A 26,887-nucleotide genomic window follows, 5' to 3' on the forward strand; every position below is an offset into this window, starting at 1 on the left:
CATCTCTCTCCCTCTCCTCAGGTGCCCCTATTCTCCGAGACACAACAATATTGAACTCAGACCAGTTAATACCCTGCATAGCCTCCAAGTGTCCAAGTGAAAAGAAGAGTTGCACATCTCTCACTCTAAAAAATTAGAAATGATTAAGCTTCGTGATGTCAGTTGCCGACACAGGCCAAAAGCTAGGCCTCTTGCCTCAGTTAGCCAAATTGTGAATGCAAAGGAAAGTTCTTGAAGGAAATTAAAAGTGCTACTCCAGTGAACGTGAACATATGAGCGATAAGAAACTAAAACAGCCTGATTGCTGATATGGAGAAAGTTTTAGTGATCTAGATGAAAAGAAAACTAGCCACATTTCCTCAAGCCAAAGTCTAATCCAGGGCATGATCCTAACTCTTCAATTCTGTGAAGGCTGAGAAAGGTGAGGAAGGTGTAGACAGAATGCTTGAAGCTAGCAGAGGTTGGTTCATGGAGTTTAAGGAAAGAAGCCATCTCCATGACATCAAGTACAAAGTGTGTAAAGTAGCAAGTGCTAATGTAGAAGCTGTAGCATACTATCCGGAAAATCTAGCTAAGATAATTAATGAAGGTGGCTGCATGAAACAACAGGTTTTCAATGTAGACTGAACAGCCTTCTATTGCGAAAAAATGCCATGTAGGACTTTCATAGTTACAGAGGAGAAGTCAATGGCTGCCTTCAAAGCACAGACTGACTCTCTTGTCAGGGGCTAAGGCAGCTGCTGACTGCAATTATAGCTGAAATTGAAGCCGAAGCTTATTTACTATTCCAAAGATCTTATAGGGCCTTTAAGAATCAGGCTAAATCTACTCTGCCTGTGCTCTGTAAATGAAACAAAAAAGCCTAGATGACAGCACATCTATTTATGTCATGGTTTACTGATATTTTAAGCTCTCTTTTGAGTCTTCAGAAAGATCCTTTTCAAAATATTCCTGTCCATTGACAATGCACCTGGCCATCCAGCAGGTCTAATAGAGATGTATAATGAGATGAATGTTGTCTTCATGCCTGCTAACACAACACCCATTCTACACCTTATGGATCAAGGAGTAATTATGATTTTCTAGTCTTATTCTTTAAGAAATATGTTTCATAAGGCTATAACTACCATAGATAGTGATTCCTCTGTTGGATCTGGGCAGACTGTATTGAAAACATTCTGGAAAGGATTCACCATCCTCGATGCCATTAAGAACATTCGTGATTCATGGGAAAAGGTCAAAGTATCAACATGAATAGGAGTTTGAAAGTTGATTCCCACCCCCATGGATGAGTTTAAGGGCTTCAGGATTCCAGTGGAGGAAGGAACTGCAGATGTGGTGGAAACAGCAAGAGAAGCAAAATTAGAAGTGCAGCCTGAAGATGTGATTGAACTGCTGCCCCTCAATATCAAACTTGAACAGATAAGGGATTACTTCTTATGGATGAGCAAAGAAAGTGGTTTCCTAAGATGGCACCTATTTCTAGTGAAGATGCCATGAAGACTGTTGATATGACAACAGAGGGTTTAGAATGTTACATAAGGTTAGTTGATCAAGCAGTGGCAGGGGGTGAGAGGATTGACTCTAATTTTGAAAGAATTTCTATTATGGGTAAAATGCTATCAAACAAGCATTGCATGCTGCAGAGAAATCATTTGTGAAAGGAAGAGTCAATCAACATGGCAAACTTCATTGATGTCTTATTTTAAGAAATTGTCACAGCCACCCCAACCTTTGGCAACCACCAACCTGTTCAATCAGTAGTCATCAATATGGAGACAGGACCCTCCACCAGGAAAAGAATTACAATTCACTGAAAGCTCAGATGATGCTTACCAGTAAAGGGTTTTTATTTTTATTTTTATTTTTTTTTTAAGATTTTATTTATTTATTCATGAGAGAGGCAGAGACACAGGCAGAGGGAGAAGCAGGCTCCACACAGGCAGCCAGACGCGGGACTCGATCCCAGGTCTCCAGGATCACGCCCTGGGCTGAAGGGAGCGCCAAACCACCAAGCCACCCAGGCTGCCTAATAAAGGATTTTTAAAGTAAGATATATACATTTCTTTTTAAGACATAATGCTATTGCACATTTAATAGACTTATGTTTTCAGTATAGTGAAAACATACCTTTTATATGCAGTGAAACCAAAAAGTTCATTTGACTTGCTTTATTGTGATATTTGCTTTATTATGAACCTGTCCTAGAAAGAGGTGGAGGAAGATGTGGGGAAGATGACCATCTACAGAACCTTTTGTATGTGCTCTCTAATCATTGACTGCAAAATGAGGAGAAATGCAATGAGCAAGAGAATGGACAAATTTGTATTAGGAATCGTTAATAGTGCTTATAGGTAAAGCATTTATATCAGAACCTGTCACATAGAAAGTGTCTCACCCTGATTGACTGTTATTCATATTTTTACCACCACCACTACTATTGCTGTCACCACCACCACCATAACTACTCCAAAACAACTATTCTGAGCGTAGCAGCTACAGTCCTCCTGATTCCTGGCCTTCCCTGCCCATAATTTCCATTTTTAGCTTGCTTTGCCAATCTTGGTGTTATATAACCTCACTCTTAAGATGTAAGGACATTTCATTGACCTGCAGTCTGTGGAGCCCTCTGAACTGTGTCCCCATGTTTGTATTGGAGTCTCTATCCTTAGAGGCCTGTGGATTTATGACTGATTTTTCTTTTGTTAAGGCAGAGGATCTTGTGAAATATTTACATATTTCAAAAATTGCTGCCACAGGTCTTTTTTTAAGGCACTTTAAAAAAAATATGAGATCTTCAGTGTCTTCTTCCACAGCTTTCTTGTAGTGTCGATTAGAAGGATGTGTGTTATGTGACCTTTATATGTACACACATTCAATATCCATATTACATTTTCTTGGCTATTAACCTTGGAGATGTACAGAACTTCCTATTTATAGACAATAACATTAAACTTTGAATCTTGCTAACGTTCATAAAATCTAACAAATTTTATGCAATATATTTTAGAAATTATCTACCTGGCTAGAGGAGGTTTTGGTATTTTTTTTTTTTTAAAGATTATGTCATTTGAGAAACAGTGCACGTGCATGCGTGGGGTAGGGGGAGGGAGAGGGAAACAGTCCCAAGCCGACTCTGCACTGAGTGTAGAGCCCAACATGGGGCTTGATCCATGACCCTGAGATCATGACCTGAGCTGAAACCCAAGAGTTGGATGCGTAACCAGTAAGCCACTCAGGCACCCTGAGGAGGTTTTGGTATTTCTATCTCTGGAACTGGGGGGATATGTTAATACTAGAGTCATCTAAACAATAGTTGATAGATCATAAAGTTAAAAGTTATAGTTTTAGGAAATAAAAATGTATATGTATATGTGTTTCAGAGCATCACACTGTACACCTTAAAATATATATAATTTTGATTTGTCAGTTATACCTTCATAAAGCTGGGGAGAAAAAGTTATAGTTTTAAAAGGAAATAATCAGAATAGAGACCAAAAACAAAGACAGTTTTGAAGGAATTGTCATGGCAAGAAAGAACATGTCAATTAAACAAAGCTGAGTAGGTGAGTGGGTTTTTTCCTCCTGCTATGAATATTGTAAGTAATTATTACAGGATTGCAGTAGGGATGCTTTTGGCTTCAACCAAGAAAAAGCCAACTCAAAATAGTTTAAATAAGAGCAATAGCAGGCATCACTCAGTGATGCCAGGACTCTAGAACTTTGAACGCTTTTGCCCCTTAGCCTTGAAAAAATGGCAACAGTAGGATGGAGCACAGGATCCAGAAGCAGGAAACAGAACACATTTGTTTCCTTTTTTATGTGTGAGGGAAAGTTTTCCAGAAGTCCTCAGCAGGGTCTCTTCACCTGATTTTCAAGGTAGGAATGGTCTGTGAAGGTGGCTTGCTGTTTTCTGATATTTATACTGAGCTCATGTCAGCAAGGTTCATTCTGTGTGATTTCACTACCAGTAGTGCTGGATGCATACAAGTAGGCCCCGTGGCAATGCTGTCTCTTATTACCACAGCCATTTGTATGAATAAACAGTCACTTCTGAAATGGGAGGAGGAGGCTGCTTGGGAAGCTGAAACCTACCTTCTGCTGGCTAATGCTAGAAACCATCCCTTAGAGTTGGAGCTCTCATCCAATGTGATATATCCTTCTTCCTAGAACATGCTGTGCCTACCTTCCTAGGACAACTGGATGGGATTTGCAGATGTATGTGGTTATGGGCCATTTTTGTCTCTATTTCAAATTGAGTACAGAAATCAGCATCAGTGTGGCATATCTGACTATGTTAACTATCTTAGCCAACGGAGAAAAGGGCTGAAACACTAACCTGAAAGCCATTCAACCTAGGATTGAGATCCTAGGAGTTGTCAAAGACTAAACAAGTGTTGGTTAGAGCCAATTCAAATGGAAAAATTCAAGGTTTATATTAATGTTCTGGGAACCAAATTGAAGCCAACTAATTTGCCTTACTAGATTCTTAGTCAAGAGGTAAGTGTGTTTGTTCCATGTCTTTATCTCATCCTGCGCAATAGGAAAAACAAATCTCTTCACTGTTCCAATTAGAGGCAGGCGCTGCTCCTTCACTCAGACGACAGGAGGAACATTTGGGTTCATCTGAAATGTTAGGACTTAAAGTCAGCCAGTATTTAGATAGAGAAATGAGAATTTCTTTGTGATCACATTATTGCACTGCTTTTCACACTTTGTGCCTTTAGGTTGGTATTCTGGATCTGTAATCTTGTGATCTTGAAAATGAAGAATAGTTAAAGTAAGCAGTAATTTATATAGTAGATAGCTTAATTATTCTTTCTACCACTTGGCTGAGTAATGAATCAAATGTTTTCTTTCAATATGAAGGAAGAATTTATTTTCTGAAGGGCCTCCCTGTGAGTTTTATAAATTACAATTATAGATCGTAATTCACTACCAAAGATAGTGAATGAGAAATACATCACCCCTGTAGAGTCCACTTGGCAGATTTTGAACTCCAGGTTACCTGCTGTTTGAGAACCAAGTAACTATTTTATATTTATTTTTACTTGTTTTTTAAAATAGATATTCGAAACATACAAACATATATTTCTTTTTTTATTTTATTATTTTCTAAAAATATTTTATTTAAATTCACTTTGTCAACATATAGTATAATATTCAGTGCTCATCCTATCACGTCACATGCCCACTTTAGTGCCCGTCACCCACGCACCCCATCCCCCTCCCCTTCTGCAGCCCTTTCTTAGTTTCTCAGAGTTAGAAGTCTCTCATGGTTTGTGTTCCTCTCTAACTTTTCCCCACTCAGTTTCCCTCCTTTCCCTTATGGTCCCTTTCACTATTTCTTATATTCCACATGTGAGTGAAACCATATGATGATTGTCCTTCTCCAATTGACTTATTTCACTCAGCATAATACCCTCCAGTTCCATTCACGTCAAAGCAAATGGTAGGTAAACATATATTTCTTGATTCAATGTTCTACAAACATAAGACTGTGTGCCCTCTTTCCAGTAAAGCCACTATCTCCCAGATATGCTAGGATTTTGCCACAGATTCATATATAGAGTGAAAGCATCAGAGGTGCAGTTGACACACCTAACCCTTCCCGATGACATTCTCCTTCCTGCTGTCCTACCCAGAGGTGACCCCTGACTTTAACTGATGCCTGCCACTTTCATGTTATTTATATATATTCTAAAACAGTTTGTAGGATTGCTTCAAAATGCATATTAGTGGCCAAAATAGATAAAAGATAGAAATTCAGACAGGTTTTATGGGAAATTTGAGTGGATTCTAAAATGTGTATAGAAATACAGAGGGCCAAGAATGGCCAGATAACCAAAGTAGGAGGACTTACTTAATCTGATGCCAAGTCCTTTTTAAAAGCTGCAGTGATTGAGAGCGTGGCACCTGTGCAGGGTGGACAGAGAGGCCATCAGATGCAGAGAGGAGCCCAGAAACACACCTCTGCATTATGGTAGGCCTGTGACCACTCCTGCGCTCTGGAAGAGACAACCGGTCTTATAATGGCATTTTAGAGTACTGACCTCTTGATTAAAATATAGTCACCAAGTTAGAGCTTTGATCAAGAGGCTGGATCTGCTTCTCTCTTTTTTTACATAGGCCCACAGCTTCCTATTGAGGAGGTGACATTTAGTTTGGTTGATTCTGTCCTTGTTCACCAGAAACCACGTTATATGGCATGTGTCTGTCTGCTACACTCAGCCTTTTCCTCTCCCTGACAGTGCTTTGGCACAGCCCATTTCCAGAGATGTACCCAGGCCTCTGAGCTATTAGTAGCTCTACCTTTTCTTCTCCCAAACAACCAACACATTCTTTTATGCAAGTGATAACCTCCACTTCAATTTGTGTGTGTATCTATATATATTTATATATTATATATAACTAATATGTAATATATAGAATGTCACTAATTCTCTACACTGGTGGAATAAGTCTAGTCGTCTATCTCCAAGGTACATCCCATAGTCTGTGATGCTATGAAAGTGAGTAGGATTTCCTTGTCTCCTCTACTGCCCACCTCAGATTAAATTGCTATACTTCACATTCATTTTGACTTCATTTTACCAGCTAAGAAAAAAACAACAACAACAAAAAACATGGATTATAGAAAGATATGACTGTGCCTGGGCCCGTATCCCTCAGAAAAGTCTTCCCAGATGGTAGAAATACCTCTAAGCTGGTTTTGGATTCTAAGGTCAAAAAGAGCAAAAAGAAGACCGTAATCTGGAATTAAGGAGAACCCAATCTTTATCTTTTTTAAATCATTTCCTCCAGAGACACCATTTACTGAGGAGCCTCAGGGGCACCCCGCCCCCCCGCCTCATCGTGGCCCCCCTTCTGTCTCTGGTCTGTCTCTGTACTTACATCTCTCTGTCTCTGTTCCTCTCGCTGTCTTTTTCTATGTCATACTTTCTCTTACTCCCTGTCACTCTTTTACTGTGTGGTTCTGATCCAAGTAAGGTGGTCAACATAGCAAAGAGGAAAACTGTCCCAGGCTGCATGAGATCCCAAGGGAGTTATTCCCCTGCTGTTTCTTCTTGAGACCATAGTTGATATAGATGAAATATGACAGGGTTTATCCCAAGCATAAGAACCTTACCAAATAGTCATTCAGAAAACTTTTTGAGCATCAGTTCTTGTGCCAGGCACTGTGCCTGACACAGGGGATGCAGGAAAGCATAGTCCCTTGCTCCTGTGCTCATGCACTAGTGGAGAGGACATTAATATGGGTCCATGCTTTGATAAAGGTAGGCTGTGGGAGTCTGGATGAGAGGGAGACAGTAGGCCAAAAAAGTGGGGAGAGGGAGGTGAGGACAAAGGCCCAGAGGCACCATCCAGCCGTGGTCTCTGATTTTGTTTAGGGTATTTACAGGGGAGTTTGCTGAGATAGAGAGGAAATGTGCACAAGGGCAAATCTTAAGGACATGAAAGTTCGGTTTTCCATTTTCTCTGGAAGGCAGTGAGCAAAACAACACATTGATGATCAAATTTTCAGTTTAGATAGATCACAGTCCTGATGATATAAGGGTGGGCTGGGGCAGGAGGCCAAGAGGCCAGGCCAGGCTGAGGGGGGGCCAGTCGTAGAGAGACGAGAAGCTAAGGTTTTGGCTCCTGACATTTTCAGAGACACAGTTGAAAGGTCTTGGGGCCTGGTATGAGCAGAGTGTGGTGACCATACACTTAGCATCTGAGTTGAGGTTTGGCTCCCTTTGAGAGTTGCTACACAGGCAAACTGGTATTGACCTGGGCAACCTGGGTGTTTAAACACCGAGGGGAAAGACAAGTGAGAAGCTTTTGGAGCTGGCTGTAGAAGACGAGAAAAATCAGATTTGAGAAATTTACAGGAGTGGAAAAAATTGAAGCTTAGGATATATTGGTATCACCTTTGCACGCACTGCTTTTTGCCATGGTGGCCTTTGTCATTGCTGTTCTGTTCTAATTGTCACAGGCAAGTCCTCAGTTCATGTATGATGAACTTTGGAGAGCAGGAGCTGTGTGGTGGTGCCCAAGTGACCACTCAGGCCAGGATCGAAATTAGAAATCAGGATAGTTGAGGCAGAGCTGAGTTCTTGGGAGAGAACTGAGGCAGGTTACGACGGGTGTGCACATCGTCACCAAGTGAGATGAATTTGGTGAGCCGGCATGAAGGTTGGTGCTGGGGAATTGCTGCTCAGAGGACAGAATGTGAAGTATGATACTGGTGAAGCTTCCTCCAGGCCAGAGGACGCGGTATCAGAGGCCGGGTGGGGATAGAGAAGGGACTGCCGGGTCAGATGTACAGTTCCTCTGTGGTGCCTGCTTCAGGCCAATGCGCCTTCACTCAAGGACAGTTACAGAAATGCTAATCATCATGGAAGGTCAACATTAAATTATTGTGCACACAAACACACACACGAAAAAAATCATGATTGTTTTAAGCTTTTGGAGATTTCTTCTGGAATGTTTCTGTAAGGGAAGCAGGAAATATTCTCTTCTTGACCAAAATGAAGGGAAAAATATAGAATCAAATATTCTAATCAATGCCATCCACATTTGAATATTTGGAAGATCTTCCTAATGTGTTTATTTTGTTGGAAATGTGAGGAAATGAGAAGAGAGGCTATCGAAAGTTGGCTTGTATTATTTGTTCAAAGCTTCAGTGATCTTGAATATTACTGTATGCCCTCTGAATTCTGGTGGGCTGTTTAAAACCGTAACATCTCCTTTTTTTCTTTTTTTTTTTTTGAGGACTTCAGCTTCTTTAGCATTGTATTACCATCACTTCTGCATATTTTAAAGGTAATTCAATTGCCCTCTTCCCAGATACTGTGCATATCTAGTTTTCTAGGGTTTTTTTTTTTTCCTTCTCACCCAGTTTCCCAATTATCACCTTGTTAGCTGCACACCTGCTGCACAGAAAATTATATTGTGCCATTTAACCTTTTAAAAGAGAATAGATAGAATGGAAAATATGCTTTGTTAATTGGCTAATTCAGCCTCTGGGTGTAGAGCCTCCACATTCTTACTGAAGGGGAGAACCTGCTTGTTTCACAGATTCTAGGACCAGAGCAAGAAAGACCGTTGGCAGGTCCCTTGTTTTAAACAGAATGTCTGCACTCTCCCTGCAGCTGGGCCTTTTCCGTTCCAGTCCACAGAGATCAAGCCTGATGAATAAACTCTTCTTTCCATCAGTTTCTACACATTTCTTTCTGAAAGAGACCCCTTCATTATTATGCCTCTCTGAAGTAATTCTCATTTATCATCGCATCCAGTGATTAGCTTTATTTCATAGTATAGAAGAAATAAGTAGATCCACTGGCTGCTTAATATTCAGATTTCTCATGAAGATGTGGTTACTTTACACCTAAATGGTTATTCATTTATTATACTTACTTTCACATACTGTATCTATTAAAGGCAAATACACAGCCATTAGTATGTAAATTGAACTTGGACACTGAACAAATGAGGTAGAGCCTCAAACATTATTTATCGACTAATTAGTTTTATTGTAATCAGAGGAGAGCCTATAGGAGCGCCTAGAACTGCGGGTGGGAGGCCTGCATTAATACAAACACGTGTCCGTTTCATTTTGGTCTGACTTCATTCATGCCCGTTTTGTGACATGAGGTATAATACCTTCATTTCAAAATGGCTTAGATGCTTACAAAGCTATTAAATAATAATAGATAATGTAATGGAATAGATTGTTGAATCATATGAAAAAAAAGAAGCCTCACAGAAGCCTGTAGAGAATCCTGCCCTCAAAGCAACCGAAGTTAACAAGAGGGCCCCATGAGACCTTGATTTGAACCCCCTGCTTTGCATTTTCAGAGATGACAACCTGGAGCCCTCAGGTAGCAACACCCTTCCCACTCCCCTCGCTGTCATCTATCCACCCTCCTGGTCAATGAGAAGCTCTAACACCTGGCCGGCTTCTCTCTGCCATCCTGGGAGCAATGTCACAGTTATTTGGCCTCCTGTGAATCACCCAAAAAGCATCTCCACCCCACAGATTTACTTTACAGTGCATCTGGATCTTCTAACCCCTGGTCTTGTGCTGCATATGCCTGTCCTACCACAATCCTCTGTCCTTCCAGCTACTTCATTTCTTTTTTCTTTTTTCTTATTTTTTTTAAGATTTATTATTTATTTAAGAGAGAGCATGTGTAGGTGCGAGTTGAGGGAGAGGTAGAGGAAGAGAACCCTCAAGCAGACTCCCCACTGAGCATGGATTCTTGAAGCAGGGTTCAATCTCAGAAGCCTGAGATCATGACCTGAGCTGAAAACCAAGAGGCAGACGCTGAAGCAGGCTGCCAGTCTGCCTGCCCCTGCCACCCCTGGCCTTACTTCTTGCTCCACCACACCCAGACTGAGCTTCTGGTCCACTGCTTCTACTGTCTTCCCACCAGCACCCTCCTATTTCTGCCAGCCTATATGAGCAGACCCCTATCCTGTGGTAACCCCCAGGTCTCCTGTTTGAACATGTTGTTTCCATGTTGGACAGGCCTTACTTACAAGATAATAACAGGGCGGAACTGATTGTCCCCTCTGCAAATGTCTGATCTCCAATTGGGAGCCCTGGATTCATCCCACAGATTCCCTCACCCTAGCCTTTAACAAGTAATGTCATTTCATCACTGTAGAAAAGCAAGGCCCTCGCCCATGGAATCCTTCATCTTCCTTCTGCTCCACTTGTGATTTTTTTTTAATAGTTTTTTTATCCATTCTAGATCTACTGAGAATATTTTGGGGACAGGATCCAGAAATCTGCTGCTTACCATGCTCCCAGTGGTTCTTAGGTGCCTTACCCTAAGAACTTCTAGCCTGCATTCTCATAATCACCACCAAACTGGTTCCCATGACTCTGGGTTCTTCCCCTTTCCAGCCATTATCCATGTAGCATGATGTTACTATCTTGTTTTAACACTTTCAGTGGTTCTGCATTGCTTAGAGAATGGATCCTGAACTCTTTCGGCTGATGTCCAAGCTGTTTGGTCACTAATTGTCCCTTCCTATCCTGTCTCCTCCTCCTGCCTCCCTCATGCCTTCTTTCTGACTTTCTGACTTTTGTGACTACATAGGACTTCTGTTCTCTGAAATCAGTCATTTTTTGGTTCATTGATTCCACAACTTGTTGAGTTTGCTGTGATCAAGCTCTGCATTCAGCCGTTGGGTTTCTGACCAAGACATCCCTGCCCTGAGATTACAGTCATGTTTAAATCTATTGTTTCTCTTTGAAAGGCCCCTGCCCTCCCTGTTTCTCTTGCTGGAAACAATATGTAACCTTTATTAAGTGCTGACCATGGGCTAAGCAGTGTGCTTTAGCCAGCCCTCCCACTTTACCCCCTTTCTCCTCTATGTCCCTGTCTGTGTTTGTATATCTGTCTCTCTATATGTATAATTTTATTTAATTCCGGTCATATGGCATAGATACTGTTATCTTGGAGTCCCCATATTGCAGTGAAGGCATTTGAAGTTTAGAGAGTCCCGGAGCTGAATCAGGTGGACTCTGGATGTGACTCCCTGACCTTCCGACTGCAGAGCTTGAACTTTCCTTCTATGTGCTCTGCTGCTCACCCTTCAGACAGTGACAGACAGTACACCCACTCTGTCATCCTCCCATCTCCACACCTTCCCCTCCTCCTTTACTTTAGTTTTCCACTAAACACATTGTTTATTCAGTAAACATCAACAGAATTTAAGTACCTTTCCATATGGGCTTAAGTATAGCATGTTCCACTTTTGCCAGGGTTGGTTCTGCCTTTTTTGTGCCTCTGGGTTTAGGAGGCCCTTAAGTGCCATGGATCAAGTCTTATTCCTTTTCTCTTCAGTACACAGTGCTGGTTTTCTCCGTAACACTGTTTGTGGGCCAACAGCAGCACTCGGTACTGTTCAGCGAATGATCTAAGGAAAGCAGAGCATTTTCAGTTAAAATGTACTTTCTGTAGTCTGTGCAGCTAAAACCATGGTGACAATAAGAGAAATATTACATGATAAAGGCTCACAAACTTTTCCCAGGAACACTTCAGTAGCACCATTTGCATCTCCATAATGCATCTGTTCATTGCATGTGGTTCTCGGCTACCTTATTAAAATCATTAGGACAGTATCTTCAAAAAAATAGGTGTAATGTATTGAGCAATAATATTTGTAATAACAAGGCTAAGAACAACCTACACCTCCATCAAAAAGAGGCTGTTTACATAAATTATGGATGGCTTGTAAAAGAAACACTATGTTGCAGTGAAAAAGAATAAGGTAGCTCTCTGTATAAAAATGAAAAACGGTAGCTATAGCATGCTTCCACTTGTATTTCAAAAATAATAAAAGTATACACCATGTGTGTATTCACAGAAAACCCCTGGAAGAATGAATACATAAACTCTTAGTAGTGGTTGCATCTGGAGAGAAGGAGGGGGCAAAAGGTCTAGGTTAGGAGGAAGACATCATTTTTACTAAATACCCTTTTATAATATTGGACTTATTCGCTATGTGTATGTATCACATTTTTGGCTGTTTTTATACTTGATGTGATTTTTTTGATGACTTTTAATTTTCATATGAATTCAAATTTAAGGAGTTATAAGAATAGTACAAGGAACACTCAAATACCTTGTATGCACACCAATTGTATGTGTAGGGACAATTGATCCTCATTATTTGTAGTAGTTATGTTCTATACACTTGACTTGAACACCAAATACCAAACTACACCTCTTGGAGAAGTACAGGGTTAGATTTCTACCAGCCTCTGGTCACAACTCTGTCATCAACCAGTCAGTGCATAACCTTGTTTAATGGGCATTTCTGCTTAAGACCTCTGATTTAATATAGTTGATTCATTAACATTGAACTTACGACCAAGAGCACCATCCTCATACCTGAACAAAGCTTAGCTAACATGGGTATTTTCTCCATAAGACATATCACAGCCTCCTTGCACTTGGGAACCATTTTAAGCAGCGAAACCACCAACAAAAAGCACGAAAAGAGCCTAAAGTATGGCACTAAATAGATTTCAAAAAGGACACTGTTTACAGCGTGAGAGCTGAAACAAGACAGCAGTGTGGCTTTGTTCAACCTCAGCTGAGAGTGTGCATGTTGGGCAACTTTAATCTGTCACCAGTGTGCTCATGTCTGCAAATGACCATGCAAATGCTGTAAGTATTGATTTGGGGGTAAATACAGAACCTGAATAATAAGGAGGATGGAATATATATATGTATTATAATATGTAATAGCATATATATATACATATATATATAGCACACAATAGTATGATATATACAGTATAGTATCTTTTTTATATTGTATTTTTTATGAGACAGGAAATGAGAATTGAATACATACTATTTATGTGCATAGAAATGTGTATATACACACAAATATGTGTGTGTGTGTATATATATATATATATATATATATATACCCTCTGGTTTGAGATCAAGTGGCCCACACATGCCCTCTCCCCCTAAATTTTCTCAGAAAATTAATTTTCCTCCTGTATTTTCTAAGAACAAGAACTTTTTCTTACATAACCACAGTACAATTAATAAAGTCAGAAAATTCCATGTTGATTCAACCTCTTACCCACAGCCCATATTTACAGTTTGTCAACTTTCCCAATAATGTTTTCTGTTGCTATTTTCTTCCCAGCTCCAGGATCCAACACAGTTAATATTTGCATTTAGCTGTTATATATCTTTGGTCACCTTTAGTCAGGAATAATGTCTGAGCATTGGTTTATATTTCTTGACTTTGACATTCTTTGAAAACAAGCTGTATAGTAATGACCTCAGTTTGAATTGTCTGAAGGTTCATCATGACTGGATTCAGAATGTGGGTTTTTCACAGGAATACCACAGAAGTGATGTTTTGTCCTTGATGTGTGGAGGAACATGATGTCTGTTTGCCCTCACAGTAATGGTGATAGTTTTAATCACTAGGTTAAGGTAATGCTCATCATGTTTCTCTACCTTTTAAAGTAGTAAGTAATCTATTTATGGGGTGATACCCTGAATTTCTTGTGTCTCATCAAAATGTCACCCATTTATTGATTGATTGGTTAATTAATTAATTCATTCATTCATTCATTCAATTACTTCTATAAAAAGGGCTTGTGGCTTATTATTTTATTCAATGAGCAGTCTTTTATCATTTTAAAAAAAAAAAAAAAAAAAAAACTCTCATTTTCCCAGATCTGGCACTTAGGCTGCCTCCTATGTCCTTTCGGTGTGTCTCTATGATTCTTAGACAACTTTTGTGTTACCTGAGGTGATTGGAAATGTCCTAGATCTTGACAGTTGGGCTCTAAGAATGTGCTTCTATAATTTATGCACTTCACTATCTTTATATTTTACACATACAAAAAAAAGAATGAAAAAGTGCTGAACTCTAGTCAGTAGGGTCTCTTTTATATATATAATGCTATAGGTGAGTAATTCTGAACTCTCTCCTTTTTATTCTAGTTTGAGCAAAGGAGTCAGTAATCCTGAGGATAATAAGTGCCAGGTTTCTCACTGTTAAAGAAAGGAAGAATAGATGAGTAAAGGCCATAGTGAACCCTGGTTGCTAGATTCAAATAGAGGTACCAGTGGATTTTTTAGATAGTTCAAATAAATTGTGTGTCCACATGTGTGTGTTTCCTGTCTCTACCTCTGCCTACTTATAGGGCCTAGAAACAGTGATATTAACAGTAGCACTGACTGGACCTAGTGCTCAGATTTTAGTTTCTAAATACCCTAAATTCTCCCTTAAAAGGAAGAAGGGTTCTTTGTCAAAAATGACTGAATCCATGGTCAGAGGAGGGAGATTATGAGATGGGCCTGGAATATGTCCTTGAACTTGATGTGATTTTATTATATATTTTTTCCTTCACAATAATTTCTGAAGGATTGAATTATAATCACTTTTTCCATTAAACTGCTTTCTAAATCTATAGGAAAGTAATACCATGGATCCTTTGTTAACCATAAACTCAGAAAGCAGAATCTACTGATACCTAGCAGTAGCTTTGGAAGAAAAAATAATTTGATTGCACTGTATCTTTCATAGTGTCCTCTTGCAGCTATTAATCTTAGTTACTGTTTCCTGAAATCTGATAACACTTCCATTCCATTCATAGACATAAATAGTGGTTAAGTCCTCTGGTGGCTGCCCAGTATCTTCTTCTCAGCATGTTTGGTGCCAATGTCCAAGAGCAAGTATTTAGCCAGGGCCCCAGCCTACTCCCCAGCCCACTAATGGCAGCCTGGGCTATGGCCCATTCTCCCTGGGCAGAGGGTCCATCACCCTGGGGAGCAACTCTGGACTGTGGTGAGATTGTGCTCAGATTCCTGCCTTTCACTCCATGTGCAAATGGCCATAAAGAAGCCTGCATGCACAGGGTAGGAGGAAGTAACTTCATTACCTTTACAGGTAAAATAAATAAATAGATAAGTAAAAATAAACGTTATTTAGGGAGCGCCTGGGTGACTTAGTCAATTAAGTGTCTGACTTTTGGTTTCAGCTTGGGTCATGATCTCAGGGTCAGGAGATCGAGCCCTGAGTTGAACACTCTGCCCAGCAGGGAGTCTGCTTGAGGTTCTCTCTCCTTTTCCCTTGGTCTGCACCCCCCCTCCCCATGCTCACACACACACACACACACACTCTCTCTCTCTGTCTCTCTCTCTCTCTAAAATAAAGTCAGTCTTTTTTAAAAATTAAGAAAAATTTAGAAGAGAGATACAAAGTAAACAAAATAGTGGTAAGATATGACCTCTGGAGCCATACTGCCTGAATAAGTCCCAGTTGTACTACTTACTAGTAGGTATTAAAAAAAAAAAAATCTCTGGGCTTTTTTTCTCACCTGTAAAATGAGAATAATAACAGTTTCTACTTATAGGGTAATGTTGTGAGGATTGATCCATTAAATATATGTAAAATCCTTAGCACAGTGCCTGACATATGCTAAATGTTATGTTCATCTCAACTATTATAGCTGTAAATGTCTGTGTTATATTAAATAATGTTTTTAAATGAGTTTAAGTGCTTGTGTACAAAATCCTCAGCTTGGACCCTCTTAGGAGTTACTGTATCTATTTTAAGGTAAGAGTAAATGTATCAAAAAAAATTGGGGGGGGGGGGGCTCTTACTTTTTACCAGAATGACTTTACCCACAAAAAAGAAAAATGAGATTTTAATACCTTCTTCTCTGAGTTCAGCAGAAGGAGCAAGTTGTTTTTCCCCAAGCCAGTGTTTACTTTTGCCCATTCAAACATTCTTCACATCCTGTATGGAGGAGGTGTGTGCACTTGATAGCCTGCGAACGGCACCGCATGTCTTGTTGAATCACCAATGATTCTCTGTGGTTATTTCTTTTCTGTAAACAGATACGTAATCACTATGGCAGCACCGTCACTCACTGCTGATGGAAGTAAGCTTTCTATGTACCTGCAAATCTACTTAAAAATAAAATAATATTTTAAAAAAATATTGCTCTCCCGTTTGAGATCAAATACTTGTCCTTTCTTTCTTTGTCTCCCCAAACCTCCCTCCCCCCGCTCTTGGTTTCATATGCTTTTTCTTTGCTAAAACCTAGAGCCCTTAGGAAGAAAGGGTGGAATTTTCTTAAGAGAGTTTGGTTTTCTGGATTGTGATATCCCTGTTTTTTCATTTGCTAAAACTGAAGCTGCAAGGCATATTTTTACTAGATTGTGGTCCAGAACAACAACCGCACAGAAACTAAGTGGCCCTGTCCTAATAGCTCTGCCTGTCGAAAGCACAGATAACCAAATGGCCAGTAGCATTGTCCACAATGTGGCTCCGCTGCTACATGCCTAAGCTTTCTTGTTTTTGTTTTTTTGTTTTTTGTTTTTTTAAAGATTTATTTACGAGGTGCCTGGTTAAATGTCTGCCTTTGGTTCAGGTCATGATCCTGGGGTCCTGGGATCAAGCTCCACATCAGGCTCCCTGCTCGTGGGGAGTCTGCTTCTCCCTCTGCCTATGCCTGCCGCTCCCCCTGTGTGTGTGTGCTCACTCTCTCAAATAAATATATTTTTTTTAAGATTTATTTATTTATTTGAGAGAGAGAGAACAGGGAGGAGGAGTGAAGAGGAGAGGGAGAAAGAAACTTAAGCAGACTCACCATTCTGAGCATGGAACTCCCATCTCATGACCCTGAGATGGCGATCTGAGCCAAAACCAAGAATCGGGCGCTTAACCAACTGAGCCACCTAGGCGCTCCATACATACATAGGCTTTCTAAACCTTGGTTTCTTCTGGAAAATGGGCATAATATGCCCCCACTCCCCTACGTTTTAGTAGTGAGACCTTGCATGTGAAATCCCTTTGTGTACAAGGATAGTACTGGGCAGTGCTATAAAGATGTAAGTTATCACTATGCTTCTGGAAACCCTTCTGTATCTTATGAAAATTGAGAAGCCTGTTCTCAGGGGGAGGACTTCACCTTTAAGGTCAAGTAGTCCTGTTCACTTCCAACTAGAGGACTGGCTGATTTATATGTATCTCGGTATGTACACTTAGTAGAAAACATAGGTTGCCAAGACCCACATTTGTTTAGTTTGAAGGATATAAGCAGAACCTCTGGGAAAGTTGTTTATTCACTGGTTCTGGAAAGATCTCTCTCAGTGTGCATAAAATTATTAAGTCAAGTCTTTGGAATGAACCACGGCCGCATGGCAGAGTTGATAGGAAGCCAGACACCCATGTGGGTTTTGTTTTGAAGGTTTGCAGCCGAAGTGTGCTGACTCCTGGATGTGCAGCATCGATTATTCACCATCGATTTATTGAGAGCCTGGTATGTGCCCAGCAGTAGGGGTGGCTCCCGCCTTAGAAAGCACCCATGTGAGCTGGGGAGAGCAAACCAAGGCTTGAGAAGCAATTTCAGAAACATGTGAGTGCTCTCCTGGCTAAGAATGCAGAAGGAAGTTAAAACAAATAAAAAAAAACAAGGAGTAATTAGGGTAGGCCGTAGTGGGCACAGAAGTGGATCTCGGAAAGCCTTTATATGGGTTATATTTTGCTTCTTACTAGAAAAACAAAGGAAGCCAGTCATCTGTCCAGCCTGCCAGCACTGCTGCCGTTGCCGCAGCCGCAGCCAGTTTTGTTGCTGAGCCGGGTCCCCCAGGGTACCATTTCTCAGCAACAAGCAGGTGGGAGCCCAGCCAGGTGTGTGCCAGAGCTCAGGCTTGCTCCTTGCTCTGAGCTCTGGAAACTTCCTGCCGTTGACAGCGGCTTTCTGAAAACTGTCACTGCTATTAATGCAGACAAGGGACAGAGGAGAAGGAAGGGCATGGTTAGGAGTCCTGCCTGTGCACGTGGTGCTGTGGGAGGATTTCTTCTGAAGGGCTGGGTGCTCACTACCCGGTACACTTTACCCTGATTCCAGTAGGACACTTGCAGTTCCGACTGACCCCGGGAAGGCGACGTCAGAACCAGATGCTAATATTGTACCAAAAAAAATTTTTGTACTATCTTTCTGCAAAATAGAATGATCCTTTTGTTAAACGTGTGAGTCACTAAATAATGAGGTTTATGATGTCATTGCTGACATAAGAGTGTTCAGCCTTGCAGATTCTGTGATGTAGTATATCAGTGCTTTGAGTTTTTTCAAAGTAGGGTACCTAGTGAAGCTCACCTAGAGATGTTTGAAGCTTTTTGAGTGTTCAGCCAAGGCTTGATGGAGTTTAGGAAATAAATATGCTGCATGTCTGATATTTCCAGCCCTCCTTCATTCATCATTAGAACAGTGACACTCCGTACACAAACATCTTACATATCTTACCAATGAATGAATGCTTTGCACACCCGATACATAATTCCCATGCTTTAAAAAAAAAAAAAAAAACATCCTAAAAATGAAATGTTTCAGCATGCCAAATATATCACTGTTCTTCCTCAACAATTAAAATCTGTAAACAGAATGAAATGAAAATAAAGAATATTTCTAGCTCTGTTACATTTCCAGTTAGGTCTCAGACCTCAGGAAATTCAGTTCAGGCCATCATTGTTTAGCACGCACCCACTGTGGATATAGACAGATGAGAAGCACTGGGCAGGACTTGCAGAAGAATTCTGTATGTTTAAGTATGCCCGCTTGGTGCATCAGTTTCCCCACTTGTAAAATGAATGAAGATGGTTCCACTTCTAGAGGACTTCATTTCTATGACAACTGAAACTCTTCCCGTGAAACATAGATGTCATTAAATTAGTACGTTTAACTGATGAGTAACAGAAACCAGCTCTCTTACTAGCTCACTAGCTCCTGTATTTATAATTATTTGCATAGCAGATCCTTATATCATACTCCCCAGCTCTATTCTAGGCACCTTAGGCCACAGCCACACACTCAGGATGTAGGAGAACCAGGTTTAAATGCAGGCAGTCTGGTTCATCCACTTAGTGAGTGCATGTGATAACCATGCAGGTTGGTCTGTCTTGTAGCACAGGCAAATAGCTCTTTTCACTGAGGAGGCCTTTGTTAGATGGATTCTCTTTTGTGTCCCTAGATGTGAGGCATTTTGAGGAAGTTACTGCTGCTGCCTCAGAAATTATTGACTTTTTAAATCCAATTTGTGGTGAAATTCAAAAGCAACAAGATGGATTTAGGGGCGCCTGGGTGGCTCAGTCGGTTAAGAGCCTGCCTTCTGCTCAGGTCATGATCCCAGGGTCCTGGGCTGGAGCCCCACCTGCTATAGGCTCCCGGCTCAGCAGGGAATCTGCTTCTCCCTCTCCCTCTGCCCCTCCCTCTGTTTATGCATGTGTGTGTGCACGCGTTCTCTCTCTCTCTCAGCCTCCCTCGAATAAATAAATAAAATCTTCAAAAGCAGCAAGATGGATTTTTCCAGGAGACATCTCCATTTCTGCTTTGTTGTAGCTGCCAGATGTAGGCCTCCCCTCCCCCACCCCCCTGAGTGTGCAGGTGAGGGAGCTGGAGCAGCCCGGAGATTATGCAGGTCCAGGTGAGACAGAGGAGGGGTCAGGGCCTCCTCTCTGGCATGGATGGCACCCCTTATCAGAGTTCTGCTTTTCCCCCTTCCTCGTACTTTCATACACTCATTTATCCAGGCTATACGACAGAAATAGCAGAATTCACCAGACTCTTCAAAGAAATGGGGCAATTTTTGCCACATCATTGTCTCCTCCCTCCTCCTCTACTATCCAAACAAACAAGAAAACAAGCAGCCATCCATTTTCCAGCCATATCTCTAAATGCTTATTACTCTCTGCATAAGAATTTCAGATATTTTAAAAGAGGCTTTAAAAGCCTTTTTGTAATAAACTTCCTCCTTGATGTGTATGTTTGGGGGGCTGTATTTTAAGTGTGTCCTTTGGAGAAAGACTGTCCTAGGTTCTGTGAGTGGCACATTTCCTTGATGGTTATTTTATCAGCATGTTTTTTTTCAAACCTTCTATAGATATGTATCTGCCCCCAAATAGCATTTAATGAAGAGGTCTTTGAAATAAATCTCTAAAAACAAAAGCTACTTTATTCATCATCTGTGGGGAGAGCAGCCAGTGAAGCTCATCTGTAAAATGCATAATTAGAAACCAGAGGAGTGTGTTTCTGCATGTGCCTGAGCGTGGGTAGATATCGATGGTGTTAATAAAATCTTGGTTTCCAGTTCCTTCTTCTCTGATCAGAATAAGAATTAGGTTACATGGAAACTAAATGACAAGAGGCAGCAGAGGGAAGAAAAATGCATTATTTTTATTATTGTAATACCCTTCTTCCCATATTCTTTTTCATAGCAAAACATTGGTGTAGAGGTCTTTAGATTTGTGGGGAAAATAAATATTTACTTTTTTATAGAATAAAAATAACCGGAAGGAATATGGAAATATTTCTCTTTTAAAGGCTACTAGTCTTTAAAATTGGCTCCTTGATGTACTAAAGTCCTAGTAGTCATAACATGACTAAGCCACATTATTTAGAAGCCTTGTTATAATATATTCTCTGTAAACCACCACACTGAGGCATGGGGTTAATCAAAATGTGTGGCTAACTGGGAGCTGTAGGAATTTAACTAAATGACTAATGTAAAAATAACTGATAAATAAGAAACCAAAATGCATTTAGTATAAAAACATAATGTTTAATGAGTCCATTCACATCTGGTAGTAGTTTATGATGTGCCTCCGGGGAAGAACAGGTGAACAGACATTTTCTTGATACCCTTTTGACCATTGTCAATTAATTCCCTTCTCCCCTTCAGGCTTCATTTCCTTCATCTTTAAAATGGGAATGCATTGGGGTGCCTGGGTGGCTCAGTGAGTTGAACATCTGACTCTTGATTTTGGCTCAGGTCAAGATCTCAAGGTTGTGAGATCCAGCCCCTAATGAGGCTCCCCGCTCAGCAGAGAACCTTCTTCTCTCCTCCTTCTGCCCCTCCCCACATGCTCCCTGGAGCTCTCTCCCTCTCTCTCAAATAAATAAATAAATAAATAAATAAATAAATAAATAAATAAATAAATAAATAATTAAAATGGAAATGCAGTGATTTCTATTTCACAAAAGCAGAATTGAAGTAAAACAGTGTCAAAATATCCTGTATGTGTAAGGTTATTTTTTTTTTGTCTTCCTATTATAGATGTGTTAGAATGGTTTTCTAATAGAAGTGCAGATTAATAGAATCAAAGCAACAAGATGTATTCTCAATTGAGATTCCAGGTTAGCAAGGAAAAGGTGAGATTATAAGCTAACGATTTCTGTAAATGAAATATTATTTTCAAAGATAGAGGTTTGCATAAAAAATGTTTGGTTCAGAAAATCTATACTGCTCATCCCATTATGATGAGGTTTCGTTCACGTGGCTCTGGAACATATCCTAGTCACTACAGCATATTCCATACTGTGTTCCTTGCGGAAAGAAGATTTCATAACTAAATATGACTTCACTTACTTGGAGATTCACAAAGCCCCTTAGTGTTTTAAGGGTTCTAAGAAGTCTTAAACAATAAACCTGAAGCTACCGTTTCCCAAGCTTGTTTGACCATGGAACCCTCCTCCCCATTTTTTAAAGATTTTATTTATGTATTCATGAGAGACACAGAGACAGGCAGACATGTAGGCAGAGGGAGAAGCAGGCTCCCTGTGGTGAGTCTGATGTGGAACTTGATCCCAGGACCCCAGGATCAGGACCTAAGCCAAAGGCAGATGCTCAACCACCGAGCCACCCAGGTGCCCAGACTATGGAACCCTTTTAAGGAAAGCATCTATTAGCATTCTTCTAATGCCCAGACTCCTTCAAGTTCATGAGCTTTGGACGCAGACTGCCCATGTTCAAACCTCTGTTTATGACCTTGAGCTAATTACTTGATATTCTCATTTTTTAAAAAAGGCCAATAGTATTTATCTCATAGGGTTTTTAAATGACGTAACATATGTTTTTAATACATATTGTTAGATGAGGTATTGCATGTGAATTATGAAGTAACACATTTATAGACATGTAAGACTCTGCTTTTGGAGGTGGTGGGGCAGGGCATGGGCTGGAAGCACTTACTGGCCAGTGGTCCTCTCTGGTCTTTTATTCCCCCATCAGACAACTGCCAAGGTCTCTTCGTGATTAAGTTCTCCCCTTACCGTGAAGTGTGTCCCTGACTCCCTCGCAGAGCAGTCTTATTACTGCCTGTTCTTACTATCCGAACTGTGGGTTGGAAACTCGCGTGCATATTTGGGTTAGATGGGGGCATGCACAGGGCCAGGGGGAGGGAAGTGGCAGGGCTGGTGGACAACAGGGCAGTGCCAGCCTCTTCTACGGGGGGTCCAAGCTTGGTGTTGCCACATCTTCTAATTTTTAAGAGATAAGTTAGAAATCCAGATAATGTAAAGTTTCCTGATTTTTAACATAGCAAGTATCCAGATCAAAAATATAAACAACATATATTTAGTCCTTGAGTTGACAGTTTTGCAACCTCTACATTGAAAGCAAATTCACAGGTACCACCTCCTCCCTCCCCTGCCATCTTTCCCACCTTTTAGCTTTGGCCTGACATCTGCCTTTGTCCTTGCTAAGAGGAAGGAATCCTTTTTTTAGTTAAGCTAATGGGCCCTCTTGGTCCTGCCTACTGGTTCTCTAGTCTCATAGGACCCTCTTTCCTCTCAGTCCTTCCTGCCCAGTATCACCATTCATCCACGATTGCCTACTAGATGCCAGACCTGGTAGGTTCATTTCCACATAATTCCTCCTGGAGACCCTGCACTGTGAGCTCTCAGGCAGCCTGGGAAGAGCCTCCCAGGTCAGAGTCAGAGTCGGAGCTGCATCCCAAGGTCGCATCGGCTTCTTGCCCTCCGCCTTTCTCCATATTCACACTTTCAGTGGGGCTGATTGGCTTCTCAGGGGGCCATTTCCTACGAGTTAGTACTCTTAGCAGATTGAACCTTTCTTGATCATTTCTATTGACAGTTTTAGGTTAATCTTCAAAGTGTTAGTCCTTTCAACCTACCTGGAAAACTAGCTCTCACTATCTTAGCTCTATTAGACTGGTGTGCTTCTCCACTTCCAGAGGTGCTGTACCCTATTCACCTTTATCATCTCTGTACCCGTCACAGTGCTTGGTAAATAATAAGAGGATGGTAATGAACTCGGGAACTGGAGCCAGCTTGCCTGGTTCCCACCGCAGTCCTGTGGCTCACTAACTCTAGGTAGATAGTTGTATATAGTGTAGAATTACATACTAGTTATATAACTGTGATCTTGGGCAAGCCTCTTAGCCTCTCTCTGCCTCAGTCTTCTCATCTATAATGAGGAGTTGGTGTGAGGATTCATGGAAAGCACTCAGGCAGTATCTGGCACACAGAGCTCTGTAAATACTGACTCTTATTAATAGTGAGATTACTATTCCTCTGGCAGGAGTGCAATACATGCTGATCAGAGGAATGAACTCAGAAGACGAGGTTTGGTTTTGGCATTAATCTTCTCCAGAACAATGTAAGAATCTATCCGTCTTTTATTTTGAAAACAGTGAAAGTCCTATAGCTTTCCTCAGCAGCATCACGTTTTTCAGAGCGTGCTCGATTTGTAGGCTGAATGCGGTCACCTCTGCAGATGGGCTGGACTGCAGCGGTGCGCCTGCAGTGACTCCTTAGGTGTCAGATGAAGCACAGTGGAGCATGCCGTCTCTGGGAGCGCCAGTGCTGTCCTCTTAAGATTCCAGACACTGAGACTGGGCGCACATAATCAGCAAAGTGTTTTATGAAAATAGATGCTGAATATATACCCCTTCAATAAATCACTTCCAAGTAGATATTTTTTTTTCCATTTTGTGGATAAATATGTATCAAATAGCCTTTTGTACATAGATGCAGAACACATTTTAAAAACTGAATATCTCATACATATCAATGAGCTGGTATGTCTTAGTGGCTAGATGCACAAACTTTGATGCCAAGCAGATCCGATTCAAGTCCTGACGCCACCCTTAATAACAGTGTGACTTTCCCCAGGTCACTTAACTTCTGTAAGTTATAGTTTCTCCGTCTGTAAACTGGGAAGCCAATAGTACTTACCTCCTAAGGTTGGTTTTGAAGATTACATGTAAAAATGTATGAAAGATCCTTAGCTCAGTACCTTAGCAATTGCTGGCACACAGTAAGTGCTCATTAAATGATGGATAATACGCATGTTTATGGTTGACAGAGCTACTGAATTGGTCTCAGTGCGGGCAGATGTGATAGTGAAGAACAGCACATGTGTGACCAGTGTCCTTTCACAGTGAGAGAAGTGGTGAATGGGGCTACTCTATTTGCATCAGAACCCTTCTGAGAGCTCTTTGAAGCGATGTATGCTAGGCCCTCCTAGGGCCCTTCTGGGAGAAGTATAGATTCTGTTGGTTAGGGGGCTCAGGCACCTGGGCCAGAGCACATGCTCCATTGGTCATGAAGTCGTGGCCAGCGTCCGCCGAGGCAGTCCTCAGCACGGTCACACCCTGGTGTCACCCAGCACAGAGATGTGCACTGGTTGATAAAGGACAAGCTAGGAGTGCCAGTCTTCATTCAGCACCATCCCCACCTCTGAGATGATATTCCCAGCATGTAATCTGCTGGTAGGAATTTAGGTTGGAAAGGGAAATGACACACCACTCACATTCCTTTTTTACCCTTAAGCCCCGCATATGTAGCTCCTGTTCTTCCAGATTGTAGCAGTCAGAAGAATAGCTTTGTGAATTATACTGACCTGGTCAGCACTTTGATTTGGGGGAGAGGGGTAGATTTTCCTTTGCTTTTGCACATAGCCTGAAATGTCTGTTATGAACATTTCTAGACCTTGCTCTTTCACTAAATTTTAAGCTCCTTTGAAGAGTGTCTATGTCTTATTCATTTTAAATTTCTTAACAACTGCTTTGCATTATTATAGGAATGAAGTGAAATCCCTGGGGAATTGGATTAGCCATGAGAAATTAGTAACCAGTCATCAAGATCAGCTTTGAAACATTTTTTCTGGGGTCATTAAATAATCCAAATCAGCCGCATATTAAAAATATATAGATCTAAGAGAACAAGTACAAATGTAACATTATAATTTCACAATAGAGCTAGACTTCTTGGTGAAACTTTAGGAGTGGAGAGGGAAACACTGGCGTTAATGTCGTTGAAACTCAGATAAAGAAAACTTCACCATCTTATCCTTTTAAGCCTAAATGTACATTAATTTCATGGAATTTCGGGAAAATACCCTACTTAAATGAAAGTCAGGTATCTTAAAAAGTCACAGACCTAAGGCCACACAGCAGTAGGAAGGAGTTAAGCCAAGACTGAGCGACTAGACTACATGCTCAGTGTCTTGTTTTAGGAGGTGGTTGCGCATGACATCAAACTGTATGTTGCGAGTTACATCAACTCCGGAGAAACTACTCGGTTAGAAACTGGGAGGGAAGACCACAAACACACAAGACGGGCCTCCTGCTCTCGTGAAGCCTCCACACTTCCTCGTAGACAAGGCTAGCAGGCCACTCGACTGCCCTGAGGGAGCGTCCAGTTCAACATACCAAATGGACTTCGTCTGTTTCTCAGCCTTTGGAACTCTAAGGAACCTCAGATATTATTACCTCCTGGATGTTGCTGAGAGGATGTCTTTGCTGAAGACATTTTTCTCGCCCTGAGGATGCACTGCTCTCTCCCACTCTCACCACTGGCCACGCCTCAAGCTCAGACACCCGCTCCCTTCATGAACATCCCAGCTGAGCATAATGGCTTATTGGCTTCCCATGTGTTTGTACCTCAGTCCTTAAACTCACTTGAGTTTTAAGTTAAATATTTCTAGTAACTCATACCAACCACCCCTATCAGCTTGCAAATATCTTGGGGAAAAGAATATGTTCCTCACCTTAATGCCTATTGTGTGCCTTTCATGTTTCTTTGTATATAGTGTTCAGGAAGTATTTGTTGAATGAGGGAATGAATAAATAAAAGACTGACAAAGGTCGGTTGATTGATGCCCAAGTGTTTGCAGACAGTGTATTTCGGAGACATTCACGTTCTTGGGTCCCTCCTCTAGCCCTTCCAAAATGCGCCATTTGTGTTTTGATTGGCTCGGATCTTTGAAAGATCCAACCTCTACTATCACTTGAAATATATTTTTTAAAGATTTTATTTATTCATCCATGAGAGATACAGAGAGAGAGAGAGAGACAAAGACACAGGCAGAGGGAGAAGCAGGCTCCATGCCAGGAGCCCGATGCAGAACTTGATCCCAGGACCCCGGGATCACAACCTGAGCCCAAGGCAGACACTCAACCACGGAGCCACCCAGGCATCCCTATCACTTGTAATACTTCTGAAAACAGTGGTGAGATCTAACAGTGGAAAGTTCGCCAACCAGCCAGCCCTAAAGAAATCTTGACCGCCCACACAGACTGTCTTTTGTTTATTGGA

The 26,887-nt window shown here is 41.1% G+C and overlaps 1 protein-coding gene and 1 long non-coding RNA gene across 10 annotated transcripts in view; one reads left to right on the forward strand and one right to left on the reverse strand.

The window, feature by feature from the left end:
* FARS2 (phenylalanyl-tRNA synthetase 2, mitochondrial) overlaps nt 1-26,887 on the forward strand; it is a 499,622-nt gene that overhangs the window by 319,360 nt on the left and 153,375 nt on the right. The gene's annotated exons all lie outside the window — the stretch shown is intronic.
* Nucleotides 4,428-18,527, reverse strand: LOC102154953. 2 transcript variants are annotated; one of them, XR_005384255.1, is made up of 4 exons: nt 18,390-18,527; nt 16,197-16,372; nt 11,719-11,916; nt 4,428-4,626 (listed from the first exon to the last, which is right to left on the reverse strand). It is a non-coding gene; the product is annotated as an uncharacterized LOC102154953 (long non-coding RNA). The 2 variants fall into 2 exon arrangements; XR_005384256.1 differs by lacking the exon at nt 4,428-4,626 and adding an exon at nt 5,988-6,008.

This window comes from Canis lupus, chromosome 35, assembly GCF_011100685.1.
Source record: "Canis lupus familiaris isolate Mischka breed German Shepherd chromosome 35, alternate assembly UU_Cfam_GSD_1.0, whole genome shotgun sequence".
Taxonomy (NCBI): Eukaryota; Metazoa; Chordata; class Mammalia; order Carnivora; family Canidae; genus Canis; species Canis lupus.